The sequence below is a fragment of the Sinocyclocheilus anshuiensis genome, unplaced genomic scaffold, assembly GCF_001515605.1.
Source record: "Sinocyclocheilus anshuiensis isolate Anshui unplaced genomic scaffold, SAMN03320099.WGS_v1.1 scaffold207, whole genome shotgun sequence".
Classification (NCBI taxonomy): domain Eukaryota; kingdom Metazoa; phylum Chordata; class Actinopteri; order Cypriniformes; family Cyprinidae; genus Sinocyclocheilus; species Sinocyclocheilus anshuiensis.
In genome coordinates, this window is record NW_015551045.1 from 2,221,203 (window position 1) to 2,227,761 (window position 6,559).

Genomic DNA, 6,559 nt, shown 5'->3' on the forward strand with positions numbered 1-6,559 from the left:
GCTACGACAACAGTGACTGGCCTTCTTGTTGCGAGCCCCGGCCTACACCAAAAAGGGGCGCAGGCGGCTCGTACAGGACACTGGAAAGGGCAGCATCCATGGCGCTTTGGTAGGGATTCCCAATTCGTCGGTCACCGACGTGACGTCGAGAGTGACCGACTGAAAAGGAACGTCTCAGTTACATGTGTAACCCTCGTTCCCTGAAGGAGGGAACGGAGACGTCATGTCCCATCGCCACAGTTGCTGTACCACCGCTGAGCTGCCGGGTCACCGGCTTGGCTCCTCATAGAAAACATGAATGAATGCAGTGCACCTGCTGCCTCTTATACCCGCTCTGCGGGGTGTGGCAGCCAGATGCGAATTCCGCATGCCAATGTCCATTGGCTTGTTTAGTTACACTCGAAGTGGATTGGTCTCTCTGGCGAGATTCCCATTTGTCAGTCCCGACGAGATGTCTCCGTTCCCTCCTTCAGGGAACGAGGGTTACACATGTAACCGAGACATTTCAGTTCTCAAATTTGAGTAGATGAGCTAACTTAACAGACTGCAGATTTACACTGTTTGTATTGCTCTGGGGTGCATTTCCCAAAAGCAACTATGATCGCAAGTTCTGTCGTTACCAATAGAGTTCAATGGAACGGACCACCATAGTTAGCTAACGATGCTTTTGGGAAACGCACCCCAGGTCTGTTAGATGATTGTAGATTACAGATTTAGCTTTTCTCGCATTAATGGAACATTTTGAAACAGTGTGTCAAGTTTTAACAAAAGCTTCTCGAGACCCTCTTTTACACTGCACAGTGCTGCACATCACATTTTTAAAAGCATAAAGCACTTTATTTCTCTCTTGAGCGAAGCCCCTGGTATGGACTACTTTTGTGACTGTTTAGGACATTTGGACAATCTGTGAAAATAAAAATTGTGAAAGAAGGCCATACGACTGAAATGACACAAGGCTATTGCATGAACTGACGGTAACACTTTATAATAACTTTCATTAATTAATCGTTAACAAACATTATGCAATGCTTAATGGATCATTTATTTAATATACAGTATATTCAAACAGCTAGAAATGTGAGATAATGTGCTTGTTAATGTTTACTAATACAATTATTAAACATTACCTAATGATTAAAGGGGTCATATGATGCGATTTCATTTTTTCCTTTCTCTTTGGAGTGTTACAAGCTGTTACCAATAGAGTTCAATGGAACTTACCACCATAGTTAGCTAACAATGCTTTTGGGAAACGCACCCCTGATTGGCATGAGCATGTGTTGCTGTTGTACGGCGAGGCGAGAGGAATGAATGCATAGAGCAAAATGTGAATCATCTCTGTTACTGCTTGTGAATGGAAACAGAGTTGTGTGGTTTTTTTTGTCAGGTCAGATCACCTATCTTTTCTTTCTACATGACAACTCATAATAGTGTCTTTGAATAGATTTATATTAGTACATTCAAGAATTTCTATGAATTGTGCATCAGCCATGTCAGGGAGTCGTGAGGCGGTGGGACAACTGCCCAAGAAGTAGGTCATGGGAGCTGCTGAAAAGATAGCAAAATTGCTTTGCAACAATTTAATAGCATATGTATTTCCCAATGGTGCAAAAAAGAGAGGACAATTATGAACGACCAAACCAACCAAGCCACAAAAGTGTTTTCCCTCGGTGGTCTGTCAGAAGATAGCGCTGCTACAAAACATGCACCGCCAAACCTTCTGTGCTCAAGCATCAGGAACAAGAACTCACCACCGTTGGATGAATTACATCTGCTGTACACACCCATATTTCATATTCACACATATTTCTGTTTACTTTCCGCTCTCTGCAGGTTAATGCAGAATGCAGTGTTAATAACCGAAAAGTGAAGGACTTTTGTAAGCTGTAATCCATATTTAGTCCTGATTTTTAAAAGGTGTGCCTTTTAAAAAGAGGTGCCTTATTCTGCATGAGCATACCATGCAAGATAAATGCAACAGATATAGAGACAACACCATTTTTGTATATAAAAAAGTACTTTTGTTGTGCGGAATAAAAGAAAAAAGCTAAGAAGTGCAATATTTTGGCTACACACACATAAAAATGTTAGCACTTTACAATAATGCTCAATTGGTTCACATTAGTTAATGCATCAGGTACCACAATGAAAACATTTTAAATGTATAAATTTATAAATATACTATGTATAATTTATGTTAATTCATATATTAACTGTTAATTTATACCACTTAAAATGCATTTGAAATATTAATTTTCACTAATAAATACTTTGATTAATAAATGCTGTAAAATTATTGTTCATTTCTAGTTCACCAGACCTAAAACGAATTACTAATGTTATAAACTAATTGAATTTCATTGTAAAGTGTTAACCAACAAAATATAGATGATACATTGGGTGCAAAAAAAAATAAGCATTTTCTTCATTACATTTCCATAAAAATTATACATTTATTTAGGGTCGACTGATGTTGCATTTTTCTGTAAATGATAATTAATGTGCAAAAGTTCCAAAAAAGCAGTTATCAGTGCTGATTAATCAGTAAAATTTATGTATCAGTGTAACTTCCAATATGTATCATTATCAACTAATATTATATATAATATTATATACAATTATTATACAGTACGTATATCATGATAGGAAATTTTGTCGCCCACTCCTACCAGAATGTAAAAATCGTTTAAATAATATGGCATGACTTTGTTGGCCTACATCCCACAGGTGCTCATCCACCAGCAGAACCAGGTTATGAATTAATATCTTCTATGTTTATTAGATCAGACACTAAAACAAACTTGGGCCAATTTATAGCTTGCTGATGTCTGTAAAAAGAGTGCAGTGCTGTTAATTTCGGTGCGAGACAGTGAAAGGCTGGGACACAGCTGCCTGTGCGGCTGCTCTCTGGACTTGTTTACAGAACAATAAACCTCCTTCACACGCGTGACCTGCCGCACACGGGAAAAGCATTTCTCATCAAGTGCATGGGCTTACAGTACAAAGCACTGCACATAATGTCGTCCTTTATCTATATCGTCTTATAACGATTCTGTGATTAATGTAATGAAAATCAATTACATTCTCTCCAACTCTCTTCTATCCCGAGATGAGCCACCCCCTCAAAATCTGTTCACTGTCTGCGGAGGTTATTTATTTAGAGTTATAATTATAGGAAGCTGTCGTCCCTTCTGGGCTTCTGTACTCCGTCTCCATGTATTTTTAGTAACGGTGCAGGAATGGAAACGCTATCACTAGAGGAATTCTGTAACATAATTATTACAGGAGCACAGAGAATAATGAGAAAAGATATGCTAGGGATCACGGTACCTATGAACTGCTGTCCGCTGTTATTAATTATTGTGAGTCCTCTCTTAAGCGCTTGGGGAAATGTCGTTTAAGAGGGACTGCGACAACATTAATGTGTGTGGACAGTATGTGGAGCGCGCCTCATTAACATATGTGAAAATAATGGCTTTAATAACATTAACAGTGCTGATGCCAGCTTTTACTGCCATTCTAAACACATCAACAGAAATCCAGCAACAGAAATGTTTTGTTTTGTTTTTTTCTTTTCTTTTTTTTTCTTTATGCCTGGTCTCAGCCTTGTGCTTCTCACATGACCTTCTATTTGCACAGTTTGATTGAAAATAATAATAATAATAATAATAACTATTGTTATTATTATATAAGCAATATCACACTCGTAGACGTGAGATACAGCTGCATATCGGCACGAATGTAATTCAGCCGTAGGCACGAGGCCACAGACCGATGAACTAAGATTAATAGTTTTTAAATGGGCATTAATGTTTCGAATAAGACATTGAAAAAATATATATTTTTTAAAATAGATAAATAAAATAATACTCTAAATGTGAAACTAAAAGCAAGGTGGTGGCAGGTTACTCTCTTAATGAGTGAATCATTCAATCATTTATTCGAGTGATTAATTCAAACAGCTGATTCACTCAGAAACAAAGCAGGTGACTGTCTTTATGAGTCACTGAATCATTGACTCAATTGATTCGTTAAAACCTGTGGATTCATTCAGTAACAAATCACTGCTGTTTTGCTGAGAGACTCAGAAATGTTCTGCTGTGGCTTTGATTGAAACTATTTTCATTTGTGAAATTGACCAAAACAGACGATACTGACAATATTGTGTCTAGAATGTAAAACAATAATTATAGTTAAACAATAATAATATTTTTTCCATCATTAATCGGACCAAATTAACGTGTTAAATTGAGAGCCATAATAAATATATTTTATATATTTATGTATATCCTTTGGTTTATTATGCCAGTTTGAAATATAAATTTTAGATTTCCAAACATTCCTTTTTTATGTATATCAATAAACCAATGAGATTTTTAAATGATCATTGAGGCTGTCTTGCATCAACTGAGACTAAAGCTGAAATCCATAGAGGAGCCGTGTCTCCTTCTGTTAAAATGACCTTAGGAATTGTGTTCAGAGATTGTAGGAGAGAGGTGTTTCAAAAGCAAAGGATGATCACACTTATTAATTTGATTATAGTAGAAGTTAATTAAATTGAAAAAAATAAAAAATATGACATGCTTACTTTATATACATTTTTTTATTATTGCCTAACAATATTTATAGTAGTCTGCAAGTTGTTCTAAGCATTGTGAAAAAGTAGCAGTTCCTTAATTCTTATATGTATAATTTTGACACCGAAAACTAACCCTAACCCTAACCTGACTGATGAATTGCTATTCAGTAATGACATCCACTGACAGTGATTTACAGTGACAGGACATCATTTATTTTTGATCATAACTGACGATTTTTGGTGACTTGAGTGACAAACAGCATTAAGTGGAGCTCAACTTAATGCAAATGAGCAGCAAAGCCATGTGGCGACAACCAAAAAAAAAAAAAACTTACAGTAATACTCTAATTTGTCACAGGCAAATATTATTAATAATATTATTATAATATCATTTTTTTCTCAAATTGTATTTATTTTTTTCTCAGAATTGCGGTTTGGTTCAATTTGATTCGATATTTGACTTGACAAAAATATTTATTCCCGCAAAGGCAACAACATTTATATTATTCACACACACACACACACACACACACACACACACACACACACACACACACAAATATTTTAAAATATGCATCATATTTTCTGTTATGTACTAAAAAAAAAAAATCCAAAATCATTTCTGCAGTGAGTAAAGCAATCCAGTATGTGTTCTGCACATCAGCACTCTGGTGTCAATTTTAATTTTAGTTAAAGTTTTAGTAATGTTTCATGTTTTTTTGTCATTTTAGTAGTTTTTTGAATGTCTATATGGTTTTTATTTATTTATTTGTTAAATTTCAGTTTTAGTTATACTAAACTATACTTACAAGTTAAACTTAATTAAAAATGAGAAAAGTTGCCTTGCCAACTAACTGAAATAGAACCTTTTTTTATTTTATGTTATCTATTATTATTTTTGATTTATTTGATTTTGGTCAACATTTATTTTATAAGTAACAAAAATTTACAATTTTTTTATGGTTTTAGTTTTAGTTAACTATAGTAACCCTGTTTTATGACATAAAACATATAGGTCTAGGAACATTTCTCCAATAATTCCTTAGGATAAATAAAAGCAAATTGCATTTGATTTGTATTCCCTGGGAACCGAACCCATGACCTTCTTGTTAGTGCCATGTTCTACTGTTTGACCTGCAGGCTGTCATACAGTAAGAGTACAGCTATGAAATACTGTAAATGTGGAGAGCAGCTCAGATCATTTGATCTTGGGAGGGTTTGATGAGAAAAGTTTGAGATCATATGAAGACTGCAGGCACATTATTGAGGTCTGTTCTGAAACTCTAGAGGAGACACACATAAGAAATGAATGCCAGCCTATCACGAAGCAACTGTAAATGTTTGGCTGTCTTTCTGTGCTGAGCTGCCTTTTGTCTACAGCTGTCTTCAAACTCTCGTGACTGTCTGTTACAAATAAAAGTAGACATCAAAAGTGGATGTCTTTAGCTATTTAGTTGCATCTTGCATTGACGTATTTGTGCATCCGCTAGAAAAAACATATAAATAAAATGGGTCAATATCACCATAGTGTGCCTTTCAACCCTCAAAATACTCAAAAATTTTGGTTGTAATTTCCCATTCGCTTTATGTCATATCATAAATAGCAGACACTCAAGTACTATAGAAACATATTAGCTGAGCTCCCACACATAATCCACAATCATTTCTGCAGTGAGTAAAGCAATCCAGTATGTGTTCTGCACATCAGCACTCTGGTGTCAAGCCAAAATACTCTTTAAAACAAAATTATTTCTCTTTCAGGACTTAATAGATTTTATAGACAATTAGACAATTGGATTCCCAATAACTAAAAGCAGGAATTTGGGCCTGTCTGCCTTCTGTTGAATAGAAGTTTTAAACCTGGTAATTAGCTATACATGCTGTACTTCATATGTTTGTACGTACTGTTTGTTAAATTACAGTAACTAATAACACAACTGGGGCCTGTTTCATAAAACAAGTTTACCAAATAAGCCAGGC

At 35.4% G+C, this 6,559-nt stretch overlaps 1 protein-coding gene across 1 annotated transcript in view; it reads left to right on the forward strand.

Moving 5' to 3' along the window:
* Positions 1 to 6,559, forward strand: part of LOC107661768 (follistatin-related protein 4) — a 213,868-nt gene that overhangs the window by 55,825 nt on the left and 151,484 nt on the right. The window lies entirely within an intron of this gene.